The 20,303-nt window shown below is 37.0% G+C and overlaps 1 long non-coding RNA gene across 2 annotated transcripts in view; it reads right to left on the minus strand.

The window, feature by feature from the left end:
* The window catches only part of LOC140333527 (uncharacterized), an 88,578-nt gene that overhangs the window by 3,540 nt on the left and 64,735 nt on the right, over positions 1-20,303 (minus strand). The window contains exons 3-4 of one of the 2 annotated variants that reach the window (XR_011921386.1): positions 5,400-5,540; positions 608-743 (exon numbers count right to left, since the gene is read on the minus strand). This is a non-coding gene — a long non-coding RNA (uncharacterized lncRNA). Of the gene's footprint in view, positions 1-9; positions 744-5,399; positions 5,541-20,303 lie in introns of both variants that reach the window. The other variant, XR_011921385.1, reaches the window with a different exon arrangement.

The following is a 20,303-nucleotide window of genomic DNA, read 5'->3' on the forward strand; positions in this document are numbered from 1 at the left end:
TCCACTCACCTTCCACAGGCATTACATGGGAATCTCACTACTTCCACTCACCTTCCACGGGCATTACATGGGAATCTCACTACTTCCACTCACCTGCCACGGGCATTACATGGGAATCTTACTAATCCAACTCACCTGCCATGGGCATTACATGGGAATCTCACTACTTTCACTCAGCTACCATGATCCGTACCATATTTTGCTGTTAGTGAAAAATATTTTAACATTGAAGCTGACATGTGGGTGAGTTCAGTACATAAATGCATTGCTTCCTCTTTTAGATACATACCATGTTTTGCTATCCGCCTGTTAGGTTGACCAAAGTTTTACCAGCCAGTAGCATAACTCAAATTTCCTAGCTGAGTTCCTAGCTTTCCCTAGCAGAGTCTGCATACTAGATTTCCTTGGCATTCATGTCCCTGCAGATATGCTTTACATTTCTGACACCTTTGCAGAAAGAACAGCTGATATATGGAAACTTAATGTTTACTACTCTGGACACTTCACAGAATGGAACAAAGCAGTGGCACCGAAATTCAAATTTTGCATCCTTACAACATTAATGGGGGCACTGACACATTCAGTGAAAACATGTTGCTTTATGTACCTTATGTAGTTCAAGAACTGTTGCCAGCCCAGATTCTTTATTCTTAGTGACAGATTCTCTTTAAACAACTGTCTTCCAGTGTTCCACATTCTAAATCCCACAGCCTTGGTTTAGGATTAGCTGTCAGCTTTCTTCTCTGTCAGAAAACAAAGCTTGTTGATGGCATACTGATACAACAATAAGCACTGAAAATATGTTGCTATGCAATATTAATAACTCCCTTAACCTAGATTCCATGAAATAAAGAATTCCAAGCTAGAGTAAAAGCTTTTTTTACTGTATACTTTATACACTTTACATAAAAAAGCTAAACTATTTTATTGAAATTTTCCATAATAATTAGGTCTAGTTAAGGTTACCAGCAGGAGTAACATAGGAATAAATGATCTTAAAAATTTAAAGATATACTAAAGCAGCCTATGTGCATAAAACAATGCTAACTTATTCTGACTGTTTGTGGTTGGAATTGGATTTAGTTGTACCTGGCCAATCCTACTTTATTGTCCAAACCGGTTTCTAAAAATGAAGATCAAAACAGTGAAGAACAAATTCTGATCTCTGCTTTTTTATAACTAGTCCTCTAAATTATAGGAATCAGAAATTAACATTCAAGGGCTTATCTTAACAGGCTCTGATCGCTAGAAAGATGGGAGTTATTCATAACAAATATTGCACCTCTTTCTGTTCATCCCATTTCTAAAAGTAGTAAACAACTGTGCAACTGTTTAACATTTACTGTGCTGCTTGTCATATTAATACCATTTAATGGTTCCCCTTTGGCATTCTCTACTCATGTTATCAGTATACCTATGGCATTCCCCAGCTATGGTAATAGTATACCTATGGCATTCTCCACTTTAAAATATCTTATGGCCACATACAAAAGGCAGTGATAAGTTTTTTAAGTGCTTGTTTTTTTTTCCTTTAAATGACCTAAATGTCTCTGGGCACCTATTAACACTTTTGAAAATGGGGATAAGCATCTGGAAAAAAGCGCCGATCACTATGCTATTCTCCACTTTTACAAGCCTGATCTCCAGGAAACAAAACCTGTTTCTACTTTCAGATATATGACATTATAAAAATTATAAACCAGTTTATAAAGAGTGGAGAAGAAAATATAAAAGTAGGTTAGTTGAAATATTTAAAAATTAAAAAAATAGGCCAAGCAGCCATTCCCTAAAAGTATGATGAATTTAGGAGCTACCCCAATGAGAAAAAAGAAATCCAGAGAGGGAGTCTTCGTTTTCATGTGACTTTGAGGGTGACATAGCAACAAATACCAATCATTTATAGAGTATACTTGGGAAACACTGTATGTATGTAGTGTTACAAAATTGTCACAAAGTAGTATCAACACCATATTTGGGTAGCACATATTTCAGATTTGATTTTTAAGTAATAGGTTTTTAAGTAACTTTTATCTTTAGTTAGTTTACATACAGTAGCAGTATGCCCAATCTCATTCCAACCAGAAAAGGGGGTTATTTAGGTAGTTTTGGCTGTAACAGTTGATTTTACATTAACTGGGGATATACAAGTTTAAAAGAAAAGTCGTTCAGTGGTTCTTTTGCAGCAACAAATTAGGAGGTCTATTTATAAAGCAGTGAAAATGACCTGAAAGATTTTCTCCCTGGGAAAATTTCAGTGAATGTCAGATTTATCTGTCCTTATAAATAGAAGTCGGTGTAGTACTGTAAATACTAAGATCACTGACCAATTTGTAACAAGCTAAAGGCTTTTCTTTTTTTTTTTTTACTTTCCTATATTTTTCAGATATGTTGTGGCTGCTACACTGACCATACGTATCACCAGTTGGTGATTTCCCTTTTCCTCTTTTACTGGCTTTAGTGTGATTATGACAGAAGGAGAGTCTTTATCATGCCAGTGGCTTTGGTCAGGAGTTGGGGTAGTGGCCAAAAAGTGTTTCCCTTTCTTGTTATAGATGCAGGGCACGTTCCTGCAGGTGCTACTAATGTATCCTTTTCTACTCTGCAAGTTGCCCCTGCCCAGAAGAGAAAATGTGTTGGAGGCACTAGCCCTCCAAATCTCGCTGGAGACTGCCCTAAAAGAACAGTCCACTGCTTTCCCCAGGACTGCTATATAGAGTTCTGCAGCCGCTAGCCTATTTGCTACTGGAGTGGAAACAGTTGTCCATAGATTGCCTACCTGCCCAGCATCCTGACAAAACTGCTTGTTTTCGAGCCTCATAGGTTTTCCCTCGTTCATAAGTTTTTGGCTTGTTTTACATGACAGAGGAAGGTACAGGCAACAGGACAGGAGAAAAAATAGTAGGTGAAGGGTTGAGGTGCTGGTAGTGTTTAGGGGGAAAGAGGCAAGGTTAAAAAGGGGACATTTCAGCCCTCTTTAGCTATACAGTCCATGTGACAGGCAATTTGTGCCACAGGGGTCTTTTTTGCTCTATTACCGGGTCATGGCTAGAAGTGGGAATTCATACAGCAATGGGAAAGGGTAGGTATTCAGTCCTACAACCATAGCCTCCTTGTTCTTCCCCAAGTTACACTGGTCCAAAACAAATGTGCACTCTTTCTTGCCTCCATCCTCCTGCTAGGACATACATTCATTCCCAGTGGATCACACAGTAAAGATCTACAAGGATCATGCACAGATAGGTTTAGCATATTGTCAGTTGCTGGGGAAGTGGGGTGGGGTGGTATTTAAAGATACCTGGGCTAAAAGTAAGGGTAAACTGTTAATGAGTTCTTTGTGACTCACTGCATCCAGATTAGACCCAGACCATCTAACAGACAACTAGAAGGTGCAAAGGGATAAAACTTCCTGAAGCCTGTGCATAACTTCCCTCTCGGGTGTGAATCTGATTTGTGGCTATGGGAAGCTTTACAATACAGACATTTTATTACTTATGTCAGGAGAAGCAAGAAGCCTGCAGGGGTGTTCCAGCATCACAAGCAGGCATGTTTTACAATGTCCTGATTACTCATAAAAGGGAGTGAGATAGAATGATGCATTTCAAAAACTCCTGGATAAAAAATCTGAAGTACTGAGAAGATATGCTGTGCTTTCTGTATGCATTTCACATCTTCATTTACACTTATGACTGTCTATCAGATTTTGCAAGGAGAACCTTGGTTTACACTAGGCTTTTACACTTAGACACATGTAGGGGCTGCATCACCAGAGGCAGAGGTGGGTTAATGGTTAGGCAGGTAAAAGGCACATAGTGACCCTGGAAATATCTGCACTGTTTTGCACAGCTGTGCGAGTTTAGAGCTTTTTCTGCTGCAGATGGGTAGGTTTTCTATAACTACTGTAGTTTACACAGAATAATTGGCCATATTAAGAAGGAGACTCATTTGTGTGCACTATCCCTATCTACAGGCTGTAAGGACTAGAAGCAGGCTGTACAATGCACCAATGCTAATGGAATGGTCACTAGGTGCCAGTTACTTGCCTGCAATGGGCTATCTTTCATTCTGAAGAATAGCTATTGTACTTACCTTTAAGGATGTCATGCAAAAAGTGGACCTGAACTCAAAAAGATTTGCTGTGGGATGATTTACTGCCCAAAAATCTACTTGTTGTCTGAAATTCCTCCCTATAATAGCAGTGCACTTACTAGTATGTTATGGTGCCTAGGCACTAATAGCTGTATATCTGCAGTGTGTGATCTAAGACTTTGCTGCATCTCAATGTTGGTCTCAGGAAATCGGGAATGAGAGTTTTGTCACTATTGTGATGACAGTTCTTGTTGGAGGTACTGGCACAAGGAAGCAAAATCCTGTTTCTACCAAGATATCTGCCTCTACACAGTGGCACATTGCAGAAAAAGACATGGCAAGTCAGTAATGGACAGAGATCAGATGCCACAAGCAATACTGTTGTCTAGTCCTTTGTCCTTTGCCTACCTTTTTGGGCACATGTTTCAGAGCTCACTTTCTCTTATAGCAATTCCCATTAAATGCATTTTAAATCAGCTTATCTGTGCTTAAAAGAATTCCCAATAAACATCACTGGTATCTGTGCTTAAAAGAATTCCCAATAAACATCACTGGTATCAATTACCTGGCAAACAAATTACTGTGGTATTGCAAACAGCAATTTCTGTCAAATGTCAAGTCTCCAAATTCCCTGAGGAACACCCTATGCTAACTGCAGTAGCAAAGAGTAGCAGGAAAAAAACTCTCATTAATTGCTAATGAAAATAAATATATCTACTTTCCACCATGGGCACTTACAGCTGTATATCACAGTTTGTCTTCAGTGTCAGTTTTACATAACTTATTTTAAAACCATTGCCAATGCTACAAAAGGCAGGAGATGACACAACAATCTAAGTATAACTGATGACATCAGCCTTCTAATAATAAAATTTATCTTTGTAACCTAACGCTACTTGTAAATTACATTGTCAATGGAAAGTCCTAAAGCACATTGGGAAAATTGAAAAACTTTCACTATATACAGCTGAACTGATTTCTAAATATCTTTAAAAGCACAAGCATTAGCAATAAATACAAATTTCTGAACTAATACCTGACAGGCATGTTTGAATACACAAAAGCAATGTTGTTTTTACAATGACAGTAGGAATATGTAATGTAGGAAATGTACAAGATCATTCTGATAAGCTGATGAGAGCACTACACATTGTACATCCACAGTTCTTGCTTTTTTATTGAATATGTCCACTCGTGTCAGTTTTAGATGTTAGTATGCAACCTATTATGTAAATAATTTACCACCCATTAATTATTATCTATTTCTTTTTTTTTTTTTTCAAAATTTTTACAAAAATGCAGCTGATACTTACCAAGATTCAGCTTTTTTTCTTCACTGTGAAAATCCTATTTCCATGATTGGTGAAATAATTGGGAGATATTGGGCTCATTTTATATGCAGAGAAATGCATTTATGGAGTGCCTACATCCTCTGTTTTTGATCCCAGTTGTCACTGCAAACAGAGTATGAAATGAAATCAGACATCCTAGTTATGTTCTGGTAGACAAATTTCATATTTTAAAATCCTACAACATTTAAACAGTGAATATACCATATCAGTGAAAATGTAAGCGCATTCTTCAACAAACAATAAGGTTGACTGTCTCATTCACATACAGTACAAAGGTTGGTTGAAGTTATGCAAACTCTGAATGCCAGTGTTTAGTGATGAAATGAGGGGTTTTTAGATTATGTCAGTTCAGCTTCCTGTTGATCTTACATTCTGTGTGATTGCAATGATTTAGGAGCAATTAGCTAACAATATATTACTAAATTAAGGGCAACAAGTGTTTGCATATTAATATTGTTTAATCAGATTATGTCCTGTATTATCTGGAAACACATATATAGGAGGCTATTTGTTTTTGCCTTGTTATGAACAATTACAATTTTTAGCAAAAATAAATTTCTGAGTTTCCCTTTATCAGTTTTTTTTTACCTCTCACCTCAAATAAATGATATGTTACACACTTAGATGTAGACACATGTTGATCATGTAAAAAAGGATTTTCTTTTTTTAATAGCCATAAAATCCTTTTATTATGGGACACCATTTTCCCTATTTTGGTTTATCTTCTGCCTCTAGGAGGTTGGATAGAATGCATCGTTCTGTCTTTTAGCTACATGTATCAGACAAGTACAGAAAACTAACATCCCAAGAAAACTCCTTAACCGTGGCAGCAAGCCGACAACAAAAGTTAACTTGATGGGAGAGATATGTGTCCTCCAATGAACTACAGGAGAAAAGGAATTTAGGGTGAGTACAAATAAATTTTTTTTTTCTCCCAGAGTTTACTGGGGGATACAATCAGTCGATGGAAGTTGGGACATTCAAAATGATGTCAAAAAGAGATTGAAAAAAATGCCAAGGGCAACCAGGACCTTGCATCTAAAACTGGTATCAAAAATTCAAAATCTGCACAGTAAAACTTATTTAAAATGAAAGCAAACTGGTTTCAAGGTCAAAGGAATAAAAATAGGTTAGACAGGAAGAACGAGTAGTTTAATAATCCCCAATAAGACCCAGCAGAGTACCAAGCACTGCTCACTGCAGCTGACTCTGGATCCAGGGTATAGTGATCTTCAGCAAAGTCTTAGTGCAGCAGAGCTGGGGAGAGATGTTGGGACACTAAACTACCGTATACTTATTCCTAACATCCAATGGTCTGGCCCTTAGATGGTGTGTAACATTTTAGAGGCAGGACCTTTAAACAGCCATAAAAAATTGTTTCCCCCAAATAAGCCTGGACAAAACAGTATTTTGTTAATGCAAATGTATCTTTTTAAGCACAGTAAACTTAGATTTTGATCCAAAAAAAAAACAGTAAATCCATTCAACAACTAACAGTTATTATCAACACCATACAATTGTCCAATGTATTAGTGTGAAGTTGCCCTAATGTGTTCAGCAGATTTAATGGCCAAAGGCTTGTTAAAGGTGGTTGAAATTGCTCAAATCTGCAATATTCACTGTCAGTTCAGAGCTGTCCCTTTTCTTCTGCCACAAGATGCCCTTAATCTTTTTAGAAAAGACTGAGCATGCTTCAGACTGTCGTATACTTACAATGTATTGAAACAGAGAGATGGTGCAAATATCATATTATTGCTCTGCATCAAACAAAGCCACCCACTACCAGAAAAAGTCAGAGGAAGAGGACTTAGCTCTTTAGGTGCTTGATTAGCCAGAAGACATAAGTTAAGTTAAAAATAAAGGAAATTAAAAAATGTCACAGGGAGGCCTGTGGTGTAGGGGTATTTTATAGGGGTGAACACTAAGATTAGAGTAGTAGTATAGTAGTATAAATATAGTAGTAGTAGTAGTCGTAGTATAAATATAGTAGTAGTATAAATTACAACAGCACATGTATATGAGGTCATGGCTCTAACAAGTTTGTAAGAGAAAAGCAGAACAATGAGCGGTGCGGTGGATTGAGGCTTATTTTATACTCTTACACTTTAGGATTACTGGGATCCATTAGGTGATGTCCTTTGCTGTCCCAACCACTGACAACTATGACATGCTAATGCCCAACTTGCATCCATGTTGTGTGGCATTCTACCTCCTGCAAACACTAACAAAATATTTTTTTATAACACATGGCATTTTTGTTCCCCAAAGACCCTAGACATTTTTTTCTTGTAACTCTTTTTTTTTGGCATTTTTTTCTTCTCGGAGACTTCATGGCACTTCCACCCCCAATCTTTTTCCCCATAAGTTACACTGTGACATTGTTTTTCCTTCTGCTGACCAGAATTGGGAGTCCTATGATACATACTCATTGCTCCTGCACTCTGCAGACCATGGTATACATTCAGTGTCAGAACAGGTCCTCTAGCACCCAGGGCTAGGATGTCAAAGTGCACCCCAGCAGTGATACAAAAACATAACAAACAAAAACAAAAAAAAAAAAAAAAAGAAAATTTACAGGGTTAGCCAATCAAGGAAATATTGTGGCAAACATTGTACTTACCAAACATTAAAAGCATCATTTAGTAGACTGGTGGTTATTACCTTCCTTTTTTCCATTAACATCCTTTTATGTCCCTAATCCACTTCTGAACAGACACCCACCCAGTCTATTTTGTAACCATTCAATATTATTCTCCTCCATCAACCTCTGCATTATAGTGACGGACCTAATTGAACTCCTCAATGATAGATCCCCCCAGGTCAGCCCCCCAGTGACAGAACCCTTCTTAGTGACAGACCCCTCAGTGACAGACTACATTGATAGACCCAGTAAGTGACAGACCCCAAGTGACATATCCCTGCATGTAAACTGCTATCACTTTGACAGCACATCCATGCTCAGTGCAGGACATGGCTGAGCAATACAAAGATCCGGAAAGCTCCAGTCTCGGTTGCGCCACAAGGCCCCCTACACCTCATATCTTTTTTGTTTGTGTGATCAAAAGTAAAATTGCAAAATTGGATTATATGCAGCAATCTCTGATAAAAACATCACTTCACCTAGGTCTTCTTTGCATGACATATTTGCAGGGAAAATAGTATAGTAATAAAAAGTGGGTCGACCAATCGGCAACTGTTTTTCATAATCTGGACTTTGTTCAAGTAGTGAAATGTAAAATATGAGTGGCTGCTATGGATTACTACGCTTTTGCACATTAAAATTGTTTTCCTCTGCTTTATTATTAACCATGTACATGTCTAGCTGATGTTAGTCTTCTGAGACCTGTCATCTTTGGAGATTGTACAAACTGCATGTGCTGATCACTGACGAAATGGCTGTCAGTGCCACCTACACATCACACAGACCTATCTTCTGAAGGAAGCACAGCAAATAATCTTCAGCACAAGCTTCTCACTGTGCTATCTAAATTCCATGGCTGAAAGCCAAGATGCTTTATATATAGGAAAATAGAAAAGAAGAAAAGGGCTGTCCTATCATTCTCAGCAGCATCAAACAGTATTCTAGTGTTCTTTACTGTGTGGCCCAGAGAAGAAAGGAGAAAGTCAGTGAATACATTACAGAGGCGGGTTTCAGTGCTTAACCCAAATAAACTATTTTTTCCAAAAACCCTCCCCAGCTACATAATTCTCTTTTCTATTTTATGCATAGCTCTTTTGCGCCGGATTTTGCACACCAACACCACCTTAATGTGCACTCCAGCAGATTGATGACTTTTCTACTGCAGTTAGGCAATACATTAGTACAGATAACTAATCCATAGTTATCAAGCCACATACTTTGTATCAAGCCAAATACTACCAGTGTGCCACTAGACAATAAATTACGAGCAGCTCTGCCCATTCTGGACTACAGAACAATTCTACTTCCTCATCTACAGCATTTCTGTATACTGTTTCATTCATCTATTGCATGTCCTATAGGTATGTACAAACAATGTATGCAAGGGAATTGGACTCCTATGGTCTAACTCAGGGGTGCCAAACATCCTTTTTTTGAGCCCCCAAAGGAATCCTAAATATGAACTGCAGCCAAATCTAGTCCTAAATAAACTACAATTGCCGGCATCACTCACATCTATAAACCAACGGGCTCTCTGCCTATGGGTGGCCCCGCATTGGACTGTTTTAGAGACGCAAGTAATGCCGGGAATTATAGTAGCGGCACTATTTCAATGAAGAGGGAGTTCCAGACCCGCACTGCCCACGTTTGGCATTTACAGCACTCCCCCCCAGCGGTACATTTCCTTGCTACTCCAAGGCATGGACTTGAATGGTTGGATTTTTATAGAAGACAATTGGTATTTTTATTGTTAGTCTATGCAAAAAGTTTACCATTGAAATTTAACAAATACAAATAAAGAAGAGGCATAAGATTTTTTTCTTAAATAAATTTTTTTTAAAAATCTTACGCCTCTTTCTCTATTATAGGCTTGTTCCAGATTGAACGTGAAGCAAAACCTTTTTGTTTCCTTATGAAAAAGTTTTATAACCAATAAGAAGGAAAAAATTCCTCATTTTTTTCAATAAATGTTCAGGTTGGTTCTTGACCTTGTCTAAGTTTTTAATTTTGTCCCTCTGTGTATTTGAGTTTGACACCCCTGGTTCTAACTTGTCCATCTAAAAACAATGCTTGAGACTTGAGACAACTGAGGTTACGCTACCATGTAACATGTGGACCTAGATATGAAGGTTTCATTCCACCCAAAGCCCTACAAAATCCTGGGCTCCAGGACCCAGAACACAACTTATGAATATAGTAATATATTTTTTTTTCTGGGCATAAACTTTAAAGGTGTGCATGTCTGTGCACCTTGGATGATTCCGGCACTGCCTTTCTTAGTTACTGGCTAAAAAATCTATCTTGCACCCACACACTATTTCCTGTGATCCCGGAGTTTAGTAACACAATTAACTAAAGTACCCTTAGGATGCCCATTTGTTGATGCAGATTTTTGGATCAGTTTGATAATAATTGTTACATTAAAGCTTTATCGATATTTTGGAGAAGCCTTAGCAGGTCCAAGTATGGTAGTCATGCTTCTAAGCTGTAAAATGAATCCAGGACCATGAGGTTACAGTGTGGAAATTACTCTTTGTAAGACACATAGGGCCTGATTTATTAAAGCACTCAAAGACTGAAAAAGATTGACCATTGTGGGAAAACTTGGGTAGTCCCGCAAACCTGGAACAAATAAAAATAATTAAAATCATTCAAAATAGTTTGCTATTAGTTAAGTGGACAAGATACATTTCATGTTACTCAGGGTTTCCCCATGATATTCTATTTTTTCCAGTCTTGAAAAGCTTTAATAAATCAATGTGTGTATGGTTGTTCAAAAAGGTTTTTTTTCGCCAAAAAATAAATAATAATGGCATTTGAAACAGAATTATTCAGATTATGAATAATGACTGAGTCTACCAAATGTCAAATACAATTTAAATTTAAAACAAACAAGTAAAATTCCCATAGGCCTATCTGAAAAATTGAAGCCCTGGATCCACCCCTGCAGATACGAATGTCTGCATACACACACACACAGATTGTCTACATATTAAGTGTTTATGTTTTTGTCTTGCAATGCAAAATAAGCACCTACACTGATGATTTTATTATTTTGTATGTTCTCTGCATTGATTTAAAAATCATTATGTTATAAAGGTCAAATTTTCTAGATCAGTAAACATCATTTTTAAAGAAAATTAAACATGCAGCTGAAAAACAAATGATTGTGCAGAAATGGTTTGATTCTACAAAGGGAACTTTATTAAGCTACCCATACATGGATATGAAAGTGAATATTTAATGTCTTGGCTAGGCCAAAAAAATAGGTGCCAAAAACAGTAACTATGGTAACCCATACACCAGGCAAAAAGAACAACTGCAGTGTGTGGTGGCTTAGAAACATGGGAATTAGCCGAGCTATCAAGCAGGCAGAGGAGATGAAAATAATTCTGCTTAATAATGTCATACCATTTAGCTGCATTGATAGCATTCTCGCAGACAAAGGGCAGGCTCATGGATGGAAACACTGTGCATAGTATTATTCTATACGGGGCTATTTAGGCTCAGTGATCTGGAAATGATGGCATTATGAACTGAATTTGTTTAAAAATGTTGTTTTCATGAGAAGTCCATAAATTAATGGTGAAGGAGATTTGAGGGCAATGGTAAATATCATTATTTCTTTGCCTTCAGTCCGCAATGATAAGCAGTTATATGCCATGCACATCCATGTCTCTAGTTCATCAGCTCTTTCTGACTGTATAAGCGCACAAATATTGGTGACAAGGATGCGGTTCCAGTACCTATCCATTGATTTTTTAGTGCACTGTCACCAAGTGTTGTCCTGGGTAAGAACACTGCTCATTTACAGTTTGGGGAAAATTTACTAAAGACCATGGGGGATTTACTAAAAAATCGAGAACACATCAGCCTGGCCCTGGTGTTTCTTGTGAAAAAATGAACAGAATTTGTTTTCAAAATTTTGTTTTCATGAGAAGTTGTGAAAAAATGGACTGCATTTGTTTGAGCAGTCCATAAATTAATAGTGAACGAGGTTTGAGGGCAATGCTAAATATCACTATTTCTTTGCCTTCCTTCCACAATGATAAGCAGTTATATGCCATGCACATCCAGGTCTCCTTAGTTCATCAAATGTTAGATGATTAAAATAAGTCATCAAATGCTTTGTGATGGCCAACATAAAAAGTTGTTAAGTTAAATGGATATTCTGCATATCACTAGCATAGCCACCAACTGCCCATTCTGATGATAAAGAACACATTCAAATCCATGGCTCCCTTATTCACTGACATGAAAACCAGGTCATGAGATTCAAAATCTGACACTGATATGTACAAGCCCCTAAGGCTAAAAAAACTATGACAAATCCCTTACACCTAAATAAAAGAACTGCAGTGTGGCTTTATATATGTTTGTCCATTAAAACAGGGATTCCTAAACTTTTTTTTATCTAAGGACCTAAAAAAATCATAAACCACACACAAAGAGTAAACATTTTGACTACATTTAGGTATACATCTGTAAAGGCTTGATTACACTATAGGGATCTTGTTAAATTTACATGCATTCATTATTTGTGTCGCAATGCACTTCATTCAGCAGCCTATTCATTGAAACAGGATGCCAAATGCAGCAAATCGCAAATGTAGTGCATACTACATCTGTACACTGCACAACAATGTGAGGCTGCTTTGTGACATGTGTTGTGCAGAATTATGTTCTGACATAACACACAGTAAAAAGCTGTCTCCTAACTTATTGCCCATAAGGGTATTCTAGCTGTCTTTATCCCAAAGTAATGTCATTTTTTTAACTGACATTCCCAGTATTTTACAGTACTATAGTGATAGTACTAGCCATATATCATAGTTAGATCTTGTTTAGAAAGATAATTGTGCAAGTGCGAAAAAAAATAAATAAAAACATTTTGTTCATTTACCTTTAGTGTTTCGTTCACAGAAAAGTGTTCCTACTTTGTTTACTAAGTAATTAGAAATTTATCTCCTTTCATCCTACATCAAATTATCACAGCAAGTGATAAAGGTTTGGGACACTTTTGGACTGCAATGGCATCAAGGCACTGTGTATGTCAGCGTAACCATTTCAGTTTCTTATTTGGTAATAATTGTGTGGCTAATCTATTGGAAACATTTTATCTTTTAAAACTCTGCTTTAATTACTGTGCCACAATTAAAGTCACACAGACACAATTTAAAAGAAAAATTAAACACTTTCATTATCTATACTTTTATGTTGCTTGGATATAGCCAGAAAGCTCATGTTTAAGACTACTTTAAAAGCAGTTTAATTAAAAACAAAGACTTCAGTAATCATTTCTGCAGTTCTGGTCCTGGACTTATTCCTCCACCGCTGCTTACCTCTGCATACCCACCCTGTACCATTGCTCCCCTTTGTATCTCCTGCAACCCCTCTCCATCTCCATGCCACTGTGCTGCTTGGAAATGTCCCTGGGTTGTGCAAATACTGGGCAGAGGACAGGTCAGCAGCAGCAGAAAGGAAAACTTTATACAGCAAGAACAGGTTGGTGGGTGGATGAAAAATTCTAATAACTTTAAAGTGCAGAAGCGGAGATTTGTCTATAACGGTGACCTGATCCAAATGGGTCTAACATTGGTAATAGTTTAAAGTACGTGTAGTTTAATTAACAATGCTAATAAATGAATCAAATTAATAAACGCTAGTATCAAACTATTTTCATACTATTTTACTACAGTTATTTACTACATTTTTCAATTGTATTAAATGTAAATTTGTTTTGTGCTATATAAGACATGGTATATAAAAACAACCACAATTACTTTATTTACAGCTGTTCCTGTAAGACTCCAATGTATTGATTCAAATCAGTTGGACAACTCCACTTAGTTCTGTATAGTGAGATGGAACAGTAAAGCACAACTATTGTGTACCACTGAAAAGAAGGAGCAGGGTCACATTAGTTAGCTGGCTCATGGCTGCTGCTATATACATATGAATGCAATCTATACTTAGCAAAAAAGTTTTGGAAATAATAACCGATAAGTAAAAACCTAAATAATTCACTGATGAGTGAAAATCTGTTTTAATGCACCTAACCGCTGACCAGACTGACTGTCTGTGAATATTTTATTGATCATAAATCTACCTAACCAAAAAAATATATTCTAGCATGTAAAGAAATCACAGCCACTGTATGATTGTTTCCAGAAAGGGAGAAAATATGAGATCCTTTGTTATTCCGACAAAGCTGCATGCAGTTTCAAGCACACAAACTGTAAACAAGGCCTTAAACCGCAGGAAATCTTGCAAGTGTGAACAGGCCCTAATAAGTCACACTATGCAACAGACTGTCATTGTATGTTAGAACTGATGTGCACAATGTGGTTCATATTGTACAGTTTAGGAAGGGAAATTGCAAATCAAACGCAAGGACCTAAATAAACAGCCTTCATAATGAATAAAACCAATCTCTAGGGACAAATAAAAAAACATTTTATCTACTTATGCAGTCATTAGAAAATAATGAAATGTATTTTTAAATGGAACTAGCATAAGTATAGGAAAATATGTGATATTTTGTGTAATCTCTTCATACCAACACACAAGTGGGAGAAGGAGGGCAGCACTCTATTGCCTCTATCACATTGCACAGTGCACGTTTGAATTTTCTTACACAAACATACAGCGGAGAATTTATCAGTGTGTTACCGTTTCTCCAAAAGTCCGACCACAGAACAAGGGAGGTTCTGGCTATATTGCTTAACTATAATGTAGTTTGCAAAAAGGATCTTGTTGTGGTGTCTGGAAGATTGTATGGAAGTCACAAATCTAGTCCTAAATATGCAATGTTAGGTATTTACCCCTCTTCAATCTTACAAATGCCAGTTGTCAGAAACATATTGCACCGCATGGTTTGCCTAACTAGTCTGTCACCAGCAATGTCCTACTTCTGTGTTCTTCAGACAAATAATTACAAATAACACACAGTGTAAGGGGCATGGGATGGGGTACCTGTGTGAGCCCAGCTAGCTCTCCTCCTTCTACCCTGGATTTGTCAGTCTGGTCATTTATTAGCACAGTAAATTATTCTGCTCATTTTGTCCCTGTTCTTTCACAAGTATCTCAGCAAGCAGTTATGTCAGAGGACACTAATCTACAGGCCCTAATACAGGCTTTTCTCACTAGATCTGTAAAATGAAAGAGTGGAAGCCACTGACCAGGTGTACATACTTGAGGTGAAGCAGGATTTGGCCAAAATCACTGAAAAAGTTGAGGGACCCTTGATAATTTTTCCACTTCCTGGTAACTGCTCATATTTGCTTTACTCCATGGGTGCATCACTGCTTCCCTCTGCACCCTGCCCCACAACTGATTTCCACTGCACACCACTCCAACACTGGTCTTTGTACCCCATGTCCACCACTGATCACCTCTGGGCACCACCACTAATTCCTTCCACATTGCCCTGAACATCTGCACATCCTGGAACCCTTCACCACAGCTGATCTCTGCAAACCCACTTCCACTGCTACTCACCTTTATATTCCTTTGCACCCTACCCCTCTTTCTTCTAACATTTATTACCTCTGCACTCCCCCTCCACCACTGCGAAACACTGCACCCTCACTACTGCAACTCCTGCAAACCCCTCCATACCACACTGCTGCCACCTGCCCTCCCAACATCCTACAGACAAGGTACTATGCCTACAGGAAAATTGCAATAGAATCAGGCACTACCATAGGTAATGTAATCATCATCTGTCCTGTATATATAGTTGGCATACACCTATTGCAACAAGTGGGTTTATTACCTAATCTGACTTGCAACCCATAGTTTAGGAAAAACTGAATTTTCCGTTTTCTTACTTCCTACTGTGTCTTGATAAGGAGTCACAACCAATCCCTTTCCAACACTTAAAAGTGTTACACTAAAGGTGAGTGGACAAGCATAGATTAAAACCATATTACTTAGAAGGGGCTATATAAAAGGCTCTGATCACTTTGAAACTGTGTTGCTCTTTCTCACATTGATACCAATGCAGGGACATTGTGGAAAAAATATAGCAGTTACAGAAAGTCCCAAGCTAGTCACAAAAGGCCCTTTGGATATTTATTAAAGGACAAAACTAAAATGAGCTAGAACAAATAATAAACACTTTACCACAATAATAGAACACCAGTGTGAATGGCCACTACTGTTGCACTATGTTAGACAATCTACAGTAGGATCCCCATAACCAACAAGTGGAAGCTGCTAGAATGTATAGGGGAATAAGTTGTGCAATGTTTGTCATGTCATTGTGATTTTATGCTAACCATGATTTTCTGTTTTGTGGGTCGCTTGACACAAAACTGTGTAAACACTTTGGAATTCAAAAATCCTGGACCACTGCCTAGCAACCATGTTCACGTTTAGTTGTTCAGCAAAAAGTTGAACTGTTTAGTGCTCGCTCTTGTTCTGTCATTTCTCTCACTTTATTAAACAAACAACATGTCACACAAGAAATTTCCTGCATCTCTATGAATGTCAGTATACATAACTTTCACAATTTTCATACTTTATGCCATATCTTGCAGTTCTACACCATAATAGCAGTGTCCTGACTGATTAAGCCTTTGCATGTTCACAGATGAGTTGTGTAAGCTGTCCTCTCAGTTGATAACATACACGTGTGTGCATGTGTGGTCCTCTAAGTTAAGCGCATATAACATAAACGGCTTGAAAAATAAGATCCACATTTTTTCAGTGTCTACATAATCCACGCTTCCTTTGTTTGACGTTGAGTCATTTGTTATCTTTTTAGGAGGAAGTATCACTTTTTTATTTTGAAAATCCATATGTATACCAGATATCCTGTCCATGTTTAATAAATCATAGAGTTTTGAAGAGTTTTACTAACAGAGGTAGTAGAGAAATTTTTAGCCAGATTAGTCCAGTTGCAATAATATACACAGCTAAGTACTATAGAAATTGTTGATGATAACTAATACTGACAGGCCTACAGGCAACTAAATTTATTATGCAACAATTGCATAAATGTGACAATAAATGGGCAAATGTGACTATATGCAGACAACCAGTGACTGTGGAACTATGTGAACAACAATATGGAAACTGTGACAATATATGAGCAGCTGTGATAAAGATGTACATTTATAGTGGTGGGCCTAATAAATTCCTAAAGAAGAGTTTGGTAGTAACCCAGTTTGTAGGTGGTAAATAAATCTGTATAGTACTAAAAAATGTTGAGGCTGTATTAACAGGACCATTACCTATGGAATGGTACAACCAGATTCAAGGACCAATGGAAACTGTATTTATTCTAGTAAGTGGTGAACAGTAAAAAGTAGTCTATTCTTTATTAATGGGTGTAGGACATACAATCTAATATTTGAAGGTCTATTATCTTAGATTGAAGTTGGAACACAAGTTGTCCCAGTACTGGTGTCAATTGTAGGATTCCTTGCTATATCAAAGTTGCCTTCTTTTTACCATCAAACCTTCCATAAAATCTTCGAAGTGCCACATAAGTTTCATATGGAACAAAAACTAGCCCTAGTTGGGGAGTTAGGCATTTTTTAGCATACAAAAAAATCACAGATCACTTACAGGATCATAGATGCAGCATTTTGGGAAAACATAGCATGGGAAAACACTTAAAATAACTTTCAGGTCTTCAGGGAACCCCTGCACTAATTTATATATCCATAGTTCACAGTACATTATCGTGGTCATTAAGAAGAATGCCTCCTACATTGTTGGCCATTTACAAATAGCCAAAAAGATCATTAGTACCAGTTAAACACATTTCTTATTGCTCAAGGAACCCTCTAGCAACATTTTGAGGAACTCTATAGTTCCATGAAACCTTTGAGGAGAAACATTGGTTTAGACCAGGGGTGTCAAACTCAAATACACAGAGGGACAAAATTAAAAACTTAGACAAAGTCGCAGGCAACCCTTGAAAGTTATTGAAAAAATAGAGGGAATTTTTCCTTCTCATTAGATATAAACCCTTTTCATATAGAAAGAAAGAGGTTTTACTTCATACTCAATCTGGAGCAAGCTTATAATAGAGAAAGAGGCATCATTATTTTTTTAATTTTATTTAAGAAAAAAGCTTCTGCCTCCTTCTCTATTTGTAGCCTTCTGAGTTAAATTGCAATGGTAACCTTGTTGCACAGGCTAACAATAATAATAACAATTTTCTTTTAAGAAAATCCAACCATTGAATCAAGTCAATGCCTTGGAGGGCAAGGAAAAGTACAGCTGAGGGGGAGTGCATAGGCAGAGAGCCCGTTGGTCTATAGACGCGAGTGATGCCAGGAATTGTAGTAACGGCACTATTTCAATGCAGCGGCGGGCCAGCTGCAGTTCATATTTAGGATTCCTTTGGGGGGGCAAAAAAAAGGATGTTGTGGGCCAGAGTTTGACACCCCTGGTTTAGACAGTAGGGTAGGAATAGGTGAGGACCTAAACTGAAATTCCAAAACAAACAATATCTGTGTATTCTGCTGATGCATATGGTAGATAATTTTATAAACTTTAAATGCCAAAACTAAAAAGAAGTTTTCCTAATAAGTGTGAAATTAATGTTTAAATCACAATATGTTGCCTACTAAGTTCTAACAGGTTAAACCTACAGTTTTATTTTTCAGCTCAAATAGATAGTCAGACAAAACAACTATAAAAATGTACTTATGAAAGCCGCCAAAGGATTCAACCCAATCCTTAGATTTTCTATAGACCTTCTAAAAAGTACAGCCAGGTTGGTGACCTGACTTTTCTCTGTTGCATTTAAGAAATATGGCTTTGTCAACATTCAGTCTGTGACTAGACAGCTCAAATGTCAATTTAAAGTTATCCTTTGCTATTAAGATAAACTGTGGGAGTTCTTGACTTCTTTTTTGGTCATAAATAATTTCTTCTTTACACATGTAGATTGAAACACAGATCTCCTTTTTATCATAACCCATCCAGCAAAGGCTGTTGTAAAAATTGTTTTAGTTAGCCAAATTAAATAAAAGTGCATTGCGACATTACAAAACTCACCATACACCCACTCTCTACATTCCTTTTCACTGGTGGTGACTAATGTAATAAAAATGATTAATACGTAGATTAACAAATTTACTACAGAATAAAAACAATTGCTATCAGTACAACTCTTCCAGCAATACCATATTTTACATTGGCCTGGTTCACTAAAACTAGACAAGAGAAAAAAAAACAATCAGGTTTCACCTTAAATTTCAACATGAAGTCTGGTTGGCTGCAATAGACAACAACTCTACTTTTTAAATTTATTTTCTTTGCTTTTAATTATTTCATTTAAAATTAACTTGCTGGGTAAACCACAATAACAAAGTTTGCACTGTACACATTGAAAAATATTCACTTTCATGATTTTTAGTTAAATGTAAAGCTGCATTTACATTAACCATAAAGCTTTCCTTTAAATCATGATTAATGGTATTTATACCATTCATTTATAGAATATGGTGCCCTTCTATTGTTTGCTTCTCAGATGTACACATCTCATGGTATTAATGCCTGGCGATCCTTTATGCTATTTTACATCATCAATCAGATGTAAAATGTGGATTTATCCATAGTATGTCTTCCTGATAATAAACCAGGACAAGTAAGCATCTCACTATTTTACTATTACTTATGCTAGGTAATACAATAGTCTTTTCTAGGTAATACAATACTTACCATTATAATTTGTTATACTTGATCATTTCTGTGTCTCAGGTCTAGAGAATGCAGGCTACAAATGGACTTACTGTATGGTTGCCAAGACTATAAAATGGTCCTTGGAAAAACTGGTACATTTAAATACCTGTGTTTGCTAGGATACCTGTTGCTGGGTATCTTAGAATAGAAATTGGTTGGTGATTACTTATATTTTGTAAATACTTTGTATGTTACATCCATGTTTTTATTATGGGGCAAATAATGTAATGTTAAAAAAAGTGTCTGATATTTTGTCTGAGCTAATGCTTAGATCACAAAAACCCTTATCTGATTTGGCCAAGACTGCAATTATATTTATATAATACTAAGAGCACAGGGGTAAAGATGCCAGCATTTACTGTTTAGTCTTAGATCAGTTTTTGCATTCCAATATATAATATTCTTATATTTATCAGCACATTTCGCTAAAACTCAGATTTGCCCCACACTCAGTTCCCATGCTTAGATTTAACTGCACTGCATCTCAGCATGGCTTTGCTTTGCACAATGATTCAGAT

The sequence above is a fragment of the Pyxicephalus adspersus genome, chromosome 6, assembly GCF_032062135.1.
Source record: "Pyxicephalus adspersus chromosome 6, UCB_Pads_2.0, whole genome shotgun sequence".
In the NCBI taxonomy this organism is placed as follows: Eukaryota; Metazoa; Chordata; class Amphibia; order Anura; family Pyxicephalidae; genus Pyxicephalus; species Pyxicephalus adspersus.